The sequence below is a fragment of the Mustela nivalis genome (assembly GCF_964662115.1).
Source record: "Mustela nivalis genome assembly, chromosome: 1".
In the NCBI taxonomy this organism is placed as follows: Eukaryota; Metazoa; Chordata; class Mammalia; order Carnivora; family Mustelidae; genus Mustela; species Mustela nivalis.
Genome location: NC_139020.1, coordinates 78,668,115 through 78,685,360, shown reverse-complemented (window position 1 = coordinate 78,685,360; position 17,246 = coordinate 78,668,115). Strand labels below are relative to the sequence as shown.

General features: G+C 36.7%; 1 long non-coding RNA gene across 6 annotated transcripts in view; it reads right to left on the bottom strand.

Annotated features, from left to right (window-relative positions):
* LOC309871013 overlaps positions 1-17,246 on the bottom strand; it is a 192,067-nt gene that overhangs the window by 25,849 nt on the left and 148,972 nt on the right. The window lies entirely within an intron of this gene.

The following is a 17,246-nucleotide window of genomic DNA, read 5'->3' as shown; positions in this document are numbered from 1 at the left end:
AGAAAGATATTTACCATTTATAATAATAGAAACTAAAATCATACTTAATTTTAAATGATTTATGCAACAAATTATAGTATATACACATAATGTAATGCTATTCAATCATTAGAAGTTACTCTGAAATATATATTTATTATTTAAAATACATTTCTACAAACAACATGAATTACTCTTTGTAAAGAAATTATGAATTTTTTTAAATGTACCATGAAAAAATGTTGAAAAAGAAAAATAAAACTGGGGGCATCACATTGCCTGATTTTAAGCTTTACTACAAAGCTGTGATCACCAAGACAGCATGGTACTGGCACAAAAACAGACACATAGACCAGCTGAACAGAGTAGAGAGCCCAGATATGGATCCTCAACTCTATGGGCAAATAATCTTAGACAAAATAGGAAAAAATATACAGTGGAAAAAAGACAGTCTGTTCAATAAATGGTGCTGGGAAAACTGGACAGCTATATGTAGAAGAATGAAACTCGACCATTCTCTTACACCGTACACAAAGATAAACTCAAAATGGATAAAAGACCTCAACGTGAGACAGGAATCCATAGAATCCTAGAGGAGAACGTAGGCAGTAATCTCTTCGATATCAGCCACAGCAACTTCTTTCAAGATGTGTCTCCAAAGGCAAAGGAAACAAAAGCAAAAATAAACTTTTGGGACTTCATCAAAATCAAAAGCTTCTGTACAGCAAAGAAAACAGTCAAGAAAACAAAGAGGCAACCCAGAGAATGGGAAAAGATATTTGCAAATGACCGTACAGACAAAAGGTTGATATCCAGGATCTAATAAGAACTCCTCAAACTCAACACACACAAAACAGACAATCATATCAAAAAATGGGCAGAAGATATGAACAGACACTTCTCCAATGAAGACATACAAATGGCTATCAGACACATGAAAAAATGTTCATCATCACTAGGCCTCAGGGAGATTCAAATTAAAACCACATTGAGATATCACCTTACACCAGTTAGAATGGCCAAAATTAGCAAGACAGGAAACAACATGTGTTGGAGGGGATGTGGAGAAAGGGGAACCCTCTTTTACTGTTGGTGGGAATGCAAGTTGGTACAGCCACTTTGGAGAACAGTGTGGAGATTCCTCAAGAAATTAAAAATAGAACTTCCCAATGACCCTGCCATTGCACTCCTGGGTATTTACCCCAAAGAATCAGATGTAGTGAAAAGAAGGGCCATGTGTACCCCAATGTTTATAGCAGCAATGGCCACAGTCGCCAAACCATGGGGAGGACCAAGATGCCCTTCAACGGATGAATAGATAAAGAAGGTATGGCCCATATACACTATGGAGTATTATGCCTCCATCAGAAAGGATGAATACCCAACTTTTGTATCAACATGGATGGGACTAGAAGAGATTATGCTGAATGAAATAAGTCAAGCAGAGAGAGTCAATTATCATATGGTTTCACTTACTTGTGGAGCATAAGGAATAACAGAAGGACCTGGGGAGATGGAGAGGAGAAGGGAGTTGGGGGAAATTAGAGGAGGAGATTAACCACGAGAGACTGTGGAGTCTGAGAACCAAACTGAGGGTTTGGGAGGGGAGGTGATGGGAGGTTGGGTGAGCCTGGTAGTGGGTATTATAGAGGGCATGTATTGCATGGAACACTGGGTGTGGTGCATAAATAATGAATTCTGGAACACTGAAAAGAAATAAAATTAAAATAAAATAAAATAAAGGGGAAAAAGTACCATGAAAGAAATAGGCCAAGGTTAAACTGGATTAATTAAGTAGGTAGAACCACATGAAATACAAGCAAATAACAGATTTAGAGCTTAATAACACCTTAGATGTAATTAATGAATACAAAAAACATAAGCTGTGATGTAGCAGTAGAAGTAGTAATAGCCTCCAGATCTGGTGAGTGATAAAGGCATGATTCAAACTGAGGCAGCTTGGTTTTGGAGACTATATACTGAACTGCTTGATATACATGCTGCTTCTCTGCAAATAAATACTCAATCAGTTTAGCAGGAAATAAAACCATGCACCTAAAATCATATAACTAGGTAAGAATTGAGAATTACTGGATGCCAGGTAGCTCAGTCACTTAGGTGTCCAACTCTTGACTTCAGCTCAGGTCATGATCTCAGGGTCAGAATCAAGCACCATATAAGGCTTCATTGGACATGGAGCCTGCTTAAGAGTCTCTCTCTCTCCCTCTGCCCCTCTTGCCCCTCAAAAAAAAAAAAAAAAAAAAAAAGGAATTGAGAATTATCAAGAGGCAAAAAAGCTGTTACATGAGTATACAGATGAGTATATAGGAAATAGGCTTGGAAATTGAAGTAAGAGTAGATTTAAGAAGTCAAAAGCAACTTTTGTAATTTATAAAAACACAGAAGCTGAGGGTGATACAGGCCATATAGAATGTAGTGGTAAACAAACAAAACAACAAGCAAAAACAGAACAACAACAAAAAACCTCACACCCCATGCAGGAATCTCTTCCCTTCGAATCTGCAGTCAGCCAGTCTGTTCTCCTGGGTATTTTTGGTGAGTCAGTCTAATTTCACATACTCTTCCAGTTATAGCTGTAGAGTTCTAATCTTTAGAAGTTTCTTAAATTGAACAAAACCTCCTTTTCCAACTTCTACACATTAAACCCAGGAGTGTCCTAAAAGGAAACAAATGTTCTATCTCTTCTATATAATGTTACACGTCACTGAAAACAACTATCTTGGGCATTTCATTTCAGCTTTTTCTTCTCACAAAATGTCTGTAAGGTTCTTTCATAAATACAACACCTGTTTGGTGACCATATTCTGTTCTAGAGTAAAAAAAAAACTTTGTATGAAAGAGTGACTAAAGATGCTCTTTGCCTCTAGGTCAGAACAGAGTGTAGTGGGAGTACAACAGATAGATTAACTAACCCTGACTCAGAGGGAAGGAAAAAAGTTTCACAGTCAAGGTGAAATTTCAGCTGATGATTAATTAATGAGGTTTTCTAGCAGACATGATACCAAGCACAGTAGAAGAGTTTGATTTTTTTGGTAGAACAGAAACTATTGTGCCTGGGAAGTCACCAGCAAAAAGAATGGTTAAAGACTAGGTTAAAGTGATAGCAAAAGCACAATCATTGGGTCTTTTGGGCTGGAGCAAGGAATTTGCATCTTAGTCTATGAAAGGTCTGAGTGGGAAAAGCTGGTTTTCTGATGAATATTTTTAAATGAGCACTCTGGCAGTTTTGTAGAACATAGACTCCAAGGGAATGAATGGAAGTAGGGAGATCAGTTGGAGGATAATGCAGTCATACAGTTGGAAAGAATGGCAGCTTGGTCTATGTTCCGGGCAAATGAAGCCTAAGGAAGTAAGTAAATTCAAAAATTGTTCTAGAGGTAAAATTGACAGGACTTGCCAATGCATAAGGAAAAAAAGTGAAAAACTAAGATTTGTAAGAATTTGGCTTGAGCAATGGCAGTATCTTTTACGGAGATGAGAAAATTGAGGGTGGTACAAGTTTAGAGAATAAACTCAAGATGCTGGTATTGAATATGCCTGTGTGTGTGTGTGTGTGTGTGTGTGTGTGTGTGTGTGTGTGTGTGATGTCTATCAGACATCCACGTGTGGGTGCCAGGCATTAGAATTCTCAGGAAAAGTTCTTGGATAAAGATATGAATTAGAGAGTGCTGAAAGCACCAAACCAGAAAATACCATCTAGGGAAGAGAAGAAGACCAAAGACAAAGCTCTACTTCCTGCGTTCTTTAGAAATGAATTAGAAAGGAGGCATTAGCCAAAGGGCATGAGAAGAAATGGATGTGAAGTATGAAGAAAGGGTGAAGTGTCACAAAAGACAAGAAAGGAGAGTATTTTGAGAAGGTGGAAATAGTCAGTCATGTCCAATATCACGAAGAAATAGAGAAATGGCTATTGGGTCTGTTAGGATGGGAGTTACTAGTCACTGTGACTGGCTAGAGTAGAGTCAGGGAGTGAGGTAGATTCATGTCCATTTAAAATAGGTGGATCAGACAATGGAAATGAGGTGATGGAGATGGTGTGGATACTTCTGTGGGGAAATTTTGTAAATTCTTTCCTGAAACTAGAAATCCATTCCCCTTATAATCTCTTAATCTACTACATTATATAGATTATCTCAGGAAAAGAAAAAGATGCTAAGTTTAATATATTGCCTGGCACATACTTGCACTGGATATCCTTTGCCTTTTCAGATCAGTTCTGCAGTCTTCACTATCCTGCTCTGTGCTCTGGCTTCAGCCAGGGTCTATTACCTTCAGCTTTCTCGTTGGGTTTTGGATGGGAGACACCAGTAGAAGGAGAGATGGTAAAAGAGGGCACAGAATTCAGGATATTTTTTCTCTGTATTTTGCTTGGTGGTCTAAGGTTTGGCAGTAGTTTTCTCTTGCCTTGTCACTCTTTGGCTTCCTGTAATATCTACCTTTTCCTTGTCCTTTCAAGCATAAAGAGGATAATAGCTTCCTGGTATTTGCCAGCCTGTCCTTGGGTATTTCACCATTCTTGATTGATTCCTGCAGCCCTACCTACACTTTATAACCATCCCCTTTACTCAAGTTTTTTCAGTTGCCCTTTGGAGTGTGCTATTTCTTTCCTACTGGGACCCTGACTGATACAGCCCTCAAAAGGGTTTGTTGAAAGTATGTGGACTATATGTTTCTTACAGAATGCATGCTTTATGGTCATTGTCAAATATTTCAGTCTTTTCTGGAATAAGGCAGGGCAGTCAGGAATGGTAGGAAAAGCAGAGAAGAAAGAAAGGGAGGGAAAGAAGGGAAGACCAGTTACCATCCTAGCCACTGGAATTTTCACTCTGTCTTCTACTGAATAAGCTGTCTCAATTTTCTCCAAGTCAGTCCTGCTTTGTCACAAAAGCCAGCCTTTCAGAATGCAATCTCCAACATGCTAAATACATATCTCTGGGATTTCAGGTCCCTTTATTTTAAATAGACTTAGATATATAATAGTGTGTTATATTCAGATAACACATTAAAGAATTAAAATTTCCTTGGGTCTCTAGGTTGATAATACAGTATCTCAGCCTCCTGAGCCAGATGTATAATGCCAGGTATTTGCTTCCTGACAAGAGGTTTTATATCAAGGCAGGTTCTAAGAAAATTTCCCTGACTGATTTAAATTATCATGCTATAGCCACTGATGTTAGTCACAAAGATTTGGGGGGACAATAATTTTTTCTTAAATTATTGAATTAATTAAAAGGATACATGGACTCCTTGGGATATTTCCTTTCAGTGAGAAACCATGTTTTTATTTATTTATTTGTTTATTTATTTAACACACAGAGAGAGAAATCACAAGTAGGCAGAGAGGCAGACAGAGGGGGCGGGAAGCAGGCTCCCCGCTGAGCAGAAAGCCTGACATGGGGCTCCATCCCAGGACCCTGGGATCATGACCTGAGCCGAAGGCAGAGGCTTAACCCACTGAGCCACCCAGGTGCCCCGAGAAACCATGTTTTGTGGACAAAAATATTTAATTTTTGTCACAGAAATAGAAAGGGCATATTTTCTTCTGCATTTTATTTATCTTTTGTGTTGAGCTATAAGGTTTAATCTAAGTTTCTAGGGAAAAAATTTAGACTGAAAAAGCCTAAAATATATTAAAGTCCTTCTATAGAGGACATGTCATTTTGCCAGTCACATCTAGTTTCCCCTCAACCTATGTTTCCTTTTCCAATCTCAACATAAAAGAAATTTTAACCATACTAGATTTTTCCTCCAAAAAATACCCTTACATGAACAACCCTTTAAGGTACTATCCTAATTATCATAAAGCTTCACAAAGTTTTTTGTCCAGAGTGTAGGAAACTAATTTTTAAAAGAAACTTTGAATGAATGGGCTGGGGAAATAATTTCATCTATTATCTAGCCAGATATTGTTATCCAGCATTCAGTACGATGTTCCTTTGGAGTAAGCTTTCATCAGAGATGTTCTCAGCCCGTACCAGAAATAGAGCATTTTCATTCGGAGGCTCCAAAATTGGATTTAGTACTTTAGAAATAGATATAGACAGATGCATTTGCCAGCACATTGGTTTTCCAATAATTTCTGAGGAAGCTTTCAGGCCTTGTACCCTATTATCCAACCTTTATTTAGACTTTGGGGGATATTTGGGAGAGCAACAGCAATGCGGGGCTAAAAATAAGAGGGGCATAAGAATTTTGCTTTGGTCATGATTAGGCTCCCAACATTCTGGCCATGGGTTGTATGAATTGCTGAAGAGGAATAAAACAAAAAGTTGGTTTTACCAGTAAGAGTTTTTCTTCTGGAGCTCCAGAAATGAGTGTATGGGCTTATCTAATTTTCCTACAAAGTGTTTCACAAATGCCTTAAATTTGTGTTTTTAATAAAAAGAAAACTATAAATGAGTAACACTTTTCATCACCTCCCCCATCCCAGTTGCTTCCAGAATTAATGATTACTAGTTGCCTTAGCTACTCAGGCTGTTGTAGCAAAAAAAACCCACACTGGGTAGCTATTAAGCAACAGAAATTTATTTCTCACAGTTCTGGATACTGCAAGTCCAAGACCAGAGTGCCAGCATGGTAACCTCTTCTGGGTGGTAGAGTGCCAAACTTTCTCTGGAAAATCTGAAAAACCAGAGAGTTTTGTGGGGCAATCTATTACAAGACACTAATCCCATTTGTGGGGCTCCACCTTCATAACTCAATCACCTCCCAAAGACCTAATAATACCACCTCCTTTAGGGGTTAGGATTTCAACATATGAAATTTGTGTGTGTTGGGAGTGGGAACACAAACATTCAGTCCATAGCACTAACTATTCTATGACAGTGGAATAAAAGTGTATGGTGAACACACAGGGAAAAGAATGAAAGACTAAGAAGAAAAAAACATTAATAGTTCACAATTAATAGTATTTAAATTACTCTACAAACATTTATATATTTTTCCCTTCCAGAGCCTCTTCTTCAAATGGTTGCCATGTAAACTATGAGTTTTAGAAGAATGAAGCCCTTGAGATTCACAGTGTTTATTGGCTAAAACAGTGCCTTTTAGTCATTTGATTAAGGACAGTGCTAAACTCATTCAAATAGCAGCTGGCAATTGTCCTTGGAGTCACTGTCCTTGTAGTCACTGGTTAGAGAAGCCTGCAAAAGTAAGCCCTGAAAAATTAATAGAAGTAGACAATTCCTCAGTGATTATGGTACAATAGTTACAATAGTTTTTTTTCTACATTTGAATGAAAGAATCATAATAAGTCAAGGATAGAATATAAGTTTTGAGCAGAGTTATCAAAATATGCTTGTGTGTTTATGTGTGAAAAAAATTATTCCAGAAGTTTGGAATCAAAAGAAGAGTTATAATGGGTCAACACCATGAGATTAAAATAAATTCAATTTTTGGGCGCCTGGGTGGCTCAGTGGTTAAGCCGCTGCCTTCGGCTCAGGTCATGATCTCAGGGTCCTGGGATCGAGTCCCGCATCGGGCTCTCTGCTCAGCAGGGAGCCTGCTTCCTCCTCTCTCTCTCTCTGCCTGCCTCTCTGCCTACTTGTGATTTCTCTCTGTCAAATAAATAAATAAAATCTTAAAAAAAAAAAAAATAAAAAAAATAAAATAAAATAAATTCAATTTTTTAATGTCTTCACAAATGAGGCTTTGGGCCTTATTTTAATCATTAACTGAGATTTAAAATGTGAATTATGTTTAATTCCACTACTATATAACTTACAAGGGACAAATTCCTAAGTTATGTTATCTTCCTCCTTAACTTTGTATAGACAGCCTACGTCCAAGTTCTACTGCTTTGCAGAGGGAGCATTCTCCAAATCGACCAAACTTTCCTTCACAATCCACAGGCTTCTGCCCGAGTTGAAATTTTTAATCACAGAATCGAGGATTCTTAGAGGCTCAAGGACATGAAATGGCATCTAAATCAACCCAGGGTAGAAATTCCCTGTAGATTAGAGCATCCCTGACCGGCAGTCACCTTGTCTCAGCAGAAACAACTGTAACTAAAGGAGTGAAAGAATAAGATCAAGATGTGTGGCCTGTTAACTGGATGACTATGAAATAATCACTTGATTGTCAGTGAAATATAAACCAATGGCCATTTACATAGACTTCTGTATAAAAACTATAACCTCTAAAATACTACAAAATGCGGTATTATAATTCTTTATTATTTCAAAGTTCAACCTATTCCATTTATATTTATCTCTGGTTATTAAGGATAACCTTAAAAAGGGCCAAAGGTGTTTCCCCTAAGGATCCCCATTGAACAACACAGAAGAATCTGTTGGTACTGTTGCCCTGAATGTCATGAGGAATAAATGGACGTTCATGTCAGTAAGGTCAGGCATAACTACAACATCAGTAAGGAACAATGCCTATTAGATAATTATAATCTATTCAATTATTTCAAAATCTTGATGGGATCATTACACCATTTTACCAATATTTATCTTTTAGTTTCTGAGTTCTTCCAGTCAAGGTCTGCACCTTTAAGATTAAGTGCACAAATCTGAGGAATGGAATAATTAGTATGGAATAATAAAACTTCTTTAAAAGGAGCCCAGGGACCCCTGGGTGGCTCATTAAGTTGAGCATCCAACTCTTGATCTCAGCTTAGGTCTTGATCTCAGGGTGGTGAGTTCAGACCCCATGCTGGGCTCCATGCAAGGTATGGAGCCCAGTTAAAAATAAAAATAAAAGTAACAAATAACAAATAAATAAAAGGAGCCCAGGCAGCTAAATCTTGGACCGCTCTGCTGAGGGTTGTGCAAGCTCCCCAATATTCTATTTTTCATATTAGGGTCCACATACAGTAGACATTTCATTCTGATCTCATATTCTTTATTGGCTGCAATAAACCAGTTTGGTAGTCTTCTACTAGCAGAATGGTGGTGATTTTCTTATACCAAACTTTAAATCCTGGCACTCCAATTAGCTGCATGTATACACACCTTCCTCCAAAAGAGCTTCCCCATTCTACATCTCTATGTTCACCTCTCCCTGCACTCCCACACTAGGAATTTCATCTCTGTTACAGCATGGACATTCTATTTTAGACTGTGATAAGTCATTTTCTTGCCTGTCTTTCCTCAAGAGTCATAAACTCCTTAGATGGCCGATAATGTGATAAATGGATGAGGTAAAGAATGAAGGAATCATTTTAGTAAATGGCAATAGAAAGAATACACTGTTTTTCCCTCTGTTGTGTAATATTTTTAATATTTTCTGTATTCTCTAAGAGGATAATATTTCTGATCATGATTGATCAATCAAGAAATCTAAATTTATTATCATTTAAAATTTTAATATATTATTTCAGAACAAATTTGAGCTCACAGAAGTGTTATGTGGGGAAGAAATCAAGATGCTCATAGTTGAAAAGTGGGCTGTGTTTCCAGAAATGGCCTATTGTTGAAGAGAGATATCTTGATGTCACATTTATCATCAGAAGCTATAAAAATCCATAGGATAAATAAAATGAATATACCCTATCTAATTTAAAGATTTAGAGAAAAAATCATACTTATAATCAAATAAATATAGGAGATTATGTTTATAAATGTGTTTTTATATAGCTTATAATAAAATACAGATGGATAATGGGAAATTTCACATTTTTATTTTTTTATTTTTTTAAAGATTTTATTTATTTATTTGACAGACTGGGATCACAAGTGGGCAGAGAGGCAGGCAGAGATAGAGAGGGGAAAGCAGGCTCCCCACCAAGCAGGCAGCCCAATGCAGGACTTGATCCCAGGATCCCAAGGTCATGACCTGAGCGGGAGGCAGGGGCTTAACCCACTGAACCACCCAGGCGCCCCAGGAAATTTCACATTTTAAAAATACAAAACATAAAAATATTGCAACTATGACAATCCCTTCAGACCAAGCTTCTGGCCCCTGGGGATCTTCATTCATTCTGTGTTTTTACAAGAACTTTGGTAGAAAACTGTAGTCTATAAAGAGAAGAAAAAGAGTTGTAAAGAGGAAATGGATGATAAGGAACTTGTACATCTAAGTAAGCTGATACACTATGTAATCACACAAAAGATTATCTTACTTGCCTTCCTCATCAGTTTGTTGTCTCTCTTGAATTTAAACCTGGGATTGATTAATCCCATAGGCATGTTTTCCCTCACTATGATGCAGGCACTGACCCGGCAGTGAAAGTACAAAGACAAATGTGACATGGCTGCTTGCCTGAAGGAGCTTTCTGATGAGTCAGGGGTATTGGAAGTTCATCCAGTGGCACAGGGGTTATGATACAGTGAGGCCCAAGAAAGAGGGCAGTCAGGATAGTCTTCTGGAAGCAAATATCTACGCATTATACTTTGGGATTTTAAAATTGACCAAATTAAAGAAAACGTGAATTCTAAGGTAAGCTGCAGAGAAATCTTTCCTGAATTCCTAACATGTTCTGTGTATAAATATTCAACAGTTAATCTGTTGCAGATAGGATTCTGTAAATAAATTCAGACATGACCTTCACTAGCTTTGTGCTCTGGTGAGAGTAACAAAGCTCCTATAGCCACTGAGAGCCCCCGGTTCCATTCTAGCAACAATACCGAAAAGTCACAGACTGCTGGAAAAAATTTTGAATACTTTAATACTTCTGTTGAAGCCATGGCAACCATGAAACTGTCGTAGAAATAAAAAGTTTTGAATTCTTGACATTTTTTTAAAGAATTCTAGTGTTCTAGATATGCACATACTTAATATTATACTTAAGACATTATGAATCTGAAGTGGCCGAAGGCCCCTTTGTCAAGAATTCACTGAATAATTTCAAGTTGAATAGGACTTTTTTTTAATGCTTTGTCATTTTGAAAGTATTTATGATACTTTTCAAAATCATTAGCCATTCAGACATTGAGTAATGTCACAGGCTTTTGTAGATTTTATTCCATACCTTAATATGAGCCATGAGTAAGACAAATCACTACATTAGTGAATAGATTTTTATTTCACTGAAAATAATATCTGGATTTTTCAGACTTTAATTTTTACAGACCATGGCCAAGGCCTCAAAACAGCCCCTGGGTTACTGAAAAACATTTCACTAACCTATTTAGAAGCATCAGTATTATGTTTTCATGATTGGAACTAAAAAAATGAAATAAATTTCCTTTTTATACAACTTTTCTCCAGGATTTAATACCACAGTGTCTAATATTAGTTCAGTGACCTTTCTTGTTATATTTATTCAAAACTGAAGGAGGATAAGAGTGAATTCTTAAACAGAATAAAAAAGACAGAATTCATTTATCTTTAAAAAAAGAAAAAAAAAACACTTATTTGTCTTTATGCTTTCTTATCATGAATAGCCAAAAAGGGTGCATATACCTTAGCTCCATAATGAAATTATATATTGTTCAGACCACTCTGTACAAAGATTTTATTATTGCTAATGATTTTAACATCACAAAGATTAATGAATTATTACTGAAAATCAATTGCTTAAAATAAGTGTTGAAAATGACTCAGTTGAAAGATAATTGAGTTGCATCTAAACAAAATGTTTCAGCACCAGTGAAGCATGAATCATAATTTTTAAGTAAAAATGTATGGTTTTACATTTTTCACATACTCTCTAATGAGATCAGCATTAGAAACGAATAAGTGCAAGTTCCATCTCTATATCCAGAACAGACAAACACTGAGAAATTTAGGTTTTTATCATGTTCATAGGAACTTTCCAAAGCTTAACTGCAGTGTCACTGCATCTGCTGATCTCCTTAGAAGCACAAGCCATTAGGGACATTGTTTTTGACTGATTGGTCAAACCGTATACATATGTATGTTGTTGGTGGGGAACTAAATCTATCACAAAGCTCAAAAACAGAATCAGTCCAAGATGGATGCCGTCCTGAGTAGAGCCTCCTAAATCATTAATTCCTGGCAAGGAGTATCAGTGTTGCTGCCTTTGTTGAATCCTCAGGGCCTGGCGCATAGTTTTAATGAATAGATGTTTGTAGAATAAAACTTAACTTACCATTGGTTAGCCATATCAACATGAAATATGAAGAACTTCCCAATTTCTAAACTTAAGGTAACTGCTGCCAGAAGTCTGTATTTCCTCTGAATTTCTATGGCACTTGTCCACAAAGCACAGATGGAACTGCACTGCCTTAAATGAGATACTCTTTTCTTTCTTTCCTTTTCTTTCTTTTTAAAATTGATATATGCCATTCTTTAAACAGACTGTAAATACCCAGAGAACAAGAACCCTGTCATATGTTTCCTTCTATTTCCAAACAATCTTGAAAAGCAAAAAGTTCAAGAAAAATTGAGATAAAAAATAATGAATATACGCCATTTTTTAAAAGATTTTATTTATTTATTTATTTGACACACAGAGATCACAAGCAAGCAGAGAGGCAGGCAGAGAGAGAGGGGGAAGCAGGCTCTCCGCTGAGCAGAAAGCCCGCGGGGCTCAATCCCAGAACCCTGGGATCTTGACCTGAGCTGAAGGCAGAGGCTTAACCCACTGAGCCACCCAGGTGCCCCTATATGCCATTTTTTAAACAGACTGTAAACACCCAGAGAACAAGAACCCTGTTATATTTCTTTCTATTTCCAAATAATCTTGAAAAGCAAAAAGTTCGAGAAAAATTTAGATTAAAAAATAATATTATATTTTCTTCCTAAAGTAGAATAATTCTTTTATGGTCTTCATAGTTTTATCAATATATTTGACAACTTACAATAAGGGCAATCTATTAACTAAATATACTGAATCCACATGTATATTAAGATAAGATTAATCAAATTCTGACAATTTTAAAGATATTTGGCATAGAAAGAGCATTTCCAAGAGCAAATTCTTTTAGCATAGTGACTCTGAACTTTAAGCTATTTCTCTTTCCTGGCCAAATGCCTCCTGGAATCTATAGGTTTGCAGACTTTGAACTCATTCTGGCACACGGAACTAGTGTGGCTCTATCCAAGTGTCAGGCCAAAGACAAAGAATGAAAAGCAATGAGAGTTCCCAAGGTAAAGTTGCCATTAGCATTTTATGAATGTGGAGAGTGTTCCTGACCCTGGAAAGACCAATAAAGAATGACTGTGAGAACAAAATTTTTCTTGCAGTTCAGGTTTGGAGAGCACAGAAACAACAAAGTGGATGTGCCAGATGCCTCAACAAACAACTGACAGGCTGCCTGTCTCTACAATAGCAGGCTACAGAGACAGAAACCCCTCTTCCACATTCCACCACCTCTGCAGCTCCCACAGTTGCAAATACTGCATGGCCGGACCTGAGCTGTAATGAGCCAACAAGGAAAAATCACATCTACAAAAGGCCATCAGGCAAAAGAATCACAGAACAGATTTCCAATGAAACAGAATAGCTGTAGAAGAAAACGTAGCCTTGAATTAAAAAACAATAAGAACACACTAGCAGAGATTTCAGAATATGACCCACTTCTCAATACCTCCACCACAGCTACTATATCCCATGCCACCACACTTTCTTGTCAGTGTTATTACAATACCTCTTATTACTCTCCTTACTGTCTCTTCACAGAGAAGCCAGATTTTTCTATCAAAAAAAGTAAATCAAAGAGGAGGCACTGTGAAAGATTTTGGCAGTGAGGACTCGGTTTATGAATCTCTCAAGACCTTTCATAAAAAGAGAGCAACTAGTAGAGCAAAAACAAAGAGCCATGGATGACATCAACAACAAAACTAGGTGATAAGACATCCCCACAAATAAGGAGGTGGTAAAAGCCACTAAAATCCATTTGATATCATGGTGTATGGAAGGAAGTAGAGAGAAGGCACTTAGGCATTAGCTAGCCCTGAGCATGGGAGAGTGCTAAAATTATGAATAAGCACCCTCTGGAAAGCACAGTGGACCAATCTAAGATGCACAAGGAAACTTCCGATCCACAGTGAGTAAAGACTATTATGGATTATACTATAATTGAGGCTAGAGCAGTCTGGGTCTTATAAACTTCTGACACTAAAAAAGCAAAAATGCATTCCAAGCCAAAGCCCTACACCATAGAAAAATTATTTCTACTACAATATAAATTAAAAATACAGGAAAATATGGATAAAGAAATATATGATCCATATAACATTGGAAGAGGGAAATAAAGGAAGTAGACTGCAAATTTCGCAACCCAGGGGGAAAAAAATGAAAAAGAACAGAAGAGCTTAACAAAAACTATAAATCACAGACATAAAGGCAGAAGGAATAAACCAAGCAAATCGGGCATTACACTAAATGTGAACACTAAAATCTATCATTAATCGGACTGAGTTAAAACAACAACAACAACAACAACAACAAAACATGAAGAGAGATCCTAAGAGTTCCCATGACTAGGAGATTTTTTTTCTTTTCTTTTTATTGTATTTATATGAGATATATAATGGATGTCAACTAGGCTCTAAGCCTGTTGTGGTAATCATTCTACAATATAGGATACATAACCTATGTGGTAATCATTTCACAAACCATCATGTGATACACCTTAAACATACACAGCAATGTACACCATTTATTTCTCAATAGAAAAAAAAAAAAAATGGGCTATTTGTTGCTTCAAAGAAATACACTTACCATAAAGTTATGGTGGAAAAATCAAGTTAGGAAAAGAAAAGAAAAAAATACCAGGCAAAGGCAAACAAAAATGGGAATATCAACAGGATGAAATTTAAAGTTAAAAGCAATAAACAGGATACAAACAGATATATCAAAATAGAAGTTCTTCTACAACTTAACAAAGAAAATACAATAGTTATAAATTAATATGTACAAAACAATTAAGTTATTAAGCTAACTTACTTGTGGAGCAGAAGGAATAACATGGAGGACATTAGGAGAAGGAAAGGAAAAATGAATTGGGGAAGTTGGAGGGGGAGAAGAACCATGAAAGACTGTGGACTCTGAGAAATAGACTGAGGGTTTTAAAGGGGAGGGGGGTGGGGAATTGGGTGAGCCTGGTGGTGGGTATTAAGGAGGGCATGTATTACATGGAGCACTGGGTGTGCTGCATAAACAATGAATCTTGGAACACTGAAAAAATAAAACTTAAATTTAAAAAACACAAGTAATTAACTATATAAAGCAAAAACATTCAAAATGGAAAAGGAATTTTATATGTATACTATTAAAATAAAAGCCTCCAATAGGTTTATTTCAGAATGATACAGATCTTGACAATAAAAAATATACAGCATATATTTACCAAATTGATTTGCTTGGCTCTAAAGAAAACCTTGTTGTCAGAATAAAATCCAATTAAGTTAGAAACAAAGATTTTTTTTAATTGATTTATTCATTTTAGGGGTATGGGAAAGGCAGATGGAGAGAGAGAGAAACTTCAAGCAGACTCCATGCTGAGCACAAAGCCTGACTTGGGGCTGAATCTCACCCTGAGATCAGAACCTGAGCTGAAACCAAGACTTAGACGCTTAACTGACTGCACCACCCTGGCACCCCAGAAACAAAGTTTTAAAAGAAAAACCCTCAAGTACTCAGATATATTAACACTTGCTCTTATCGAGAACCTTGCATAAAAAAGATCAAACAAAATGTGGAACAAAAAACTACATAGCACATAAAGTAGTATGCAAACTTTACTAGAATGTAAGCACGTTTATGGCAAGAATTTTGTGTTTATGTGTTCCTAAATTAGTGAACACAGTAAGCGTTCAATAAATATTTACCAAATACATACCAAAACTAATGAGGCACAACAAAAACATTATTGAGATGAAAACTAAAATAATTTGGTACTCACCAACAAAATTATAAAAACAAATTAAAACAAATTTTAACAAATTTAACAAATTTTAAAAATTATAAAGATGAAATTAATGAGGAATACTCAAGTTAATTTTTTTTTTAAGATTTTTGTTCATTTATTTATTTATTTATTTATTTGACAGAGAGAGAGAAAGAGATCAGAAGTAGAGCAGCAGGCAGCAAGAGAGGGGGAAGCAGGCTCCCTGCTGAGCAGAGAGCCCAATGTGGGGCTCGATCCCGGGATGATGAGATCATGACCTGAGCCAAAGGCAGAGGCTTAACCCACTGAGCCACCCTCAAGTTAACTTTTAATGAAAAAAATGAAAATCCAAAGCTGGTTCTTTGAAAATATGAAGATTAGTGGTTAATCTGATCAGAAAAAACAGAAGTGGGTGCCCCTGTGGCTCAGTTGGTTGAGTGTCGACTCGTAGTTTGTGCTCAGGTCATGATTTCTCAGTCATGAGATCTGTCCCATGGCAGCCTCCGTACTTGGTAGAGAGTCTGCTTCGGATTCTCTCTCTCCCTCTCCCTGTGCCCTTTCCCCTGCTCACATTCTCTCTCTCTCTCTCTCTAAAATATATAAATAAATCTTAAAGAAAAAGAAAAAAGAGGCAAGCATATAAATGAATTTAGAAAGGAGAATGGAACCTTAGACAAAGGAAAATGCAAATAATTAAAATTTGTATGTAATTCTGTAATTTTATAGACCTCTCAAGAACAATGACAAACTTGTAAACCTCTCAAGAAGGAAGATTTCCTAGCAAAAGAGAAAACCATTAAATTTGACCTCAAGAAGAAACTGAAAATTTGAGTAAATATATTACACTAAAGAAACTATAAAGGTTAAAAAAAAAACAAAAACAAAAACTTGTATTATTAGAAATGCAGTTTGCATGAGGGGATTCAAAAGTGTATAGTTTTGTTATTTTTGTTTTTTGGGGTTTTTTTTTTTTTTGAACATATATTTTTATCCCCAGGGGTACAGATCTGTGAATCGCCAATGGAATACTACGCAGCCATCAAAAGAAATGAAATCTTGCCATTTGAGACAACGTGGATGGAACTAGAGCGTATCATGCTTAGCGAAATAAGTCAAGCGGAGAAAGACAAGTATCATATGATCTCTCTGATACGAGGAAGTGGTGATGCAACATGGGGGCTTAAGGGGGTAGGAGAAGAATAAATGAAACAGAAGAGTATGGTTTTAAGCATTTTTATGTTTGTATCTATCTAAGTAGGCATCCCTCCATGAAATAGTTATACCTGCCAAGAATAGAAACTTTCCCAGTGACTAGTGACTAGAAAAGTGACTAGTGGGGATACCCTAATACCTAACAACTCCTTAGAGAGGCTTTCCCACAAAAGCTTAAGCACCCATGATCATGAATGTTGACTTGTGGACACCTGGGTGGGCTCAGTTGGCTAAGTGGCTGCCTTCAGCTCAGATCATGATCCCGGAGTCCCGGGACAGAGTCCCGCATCA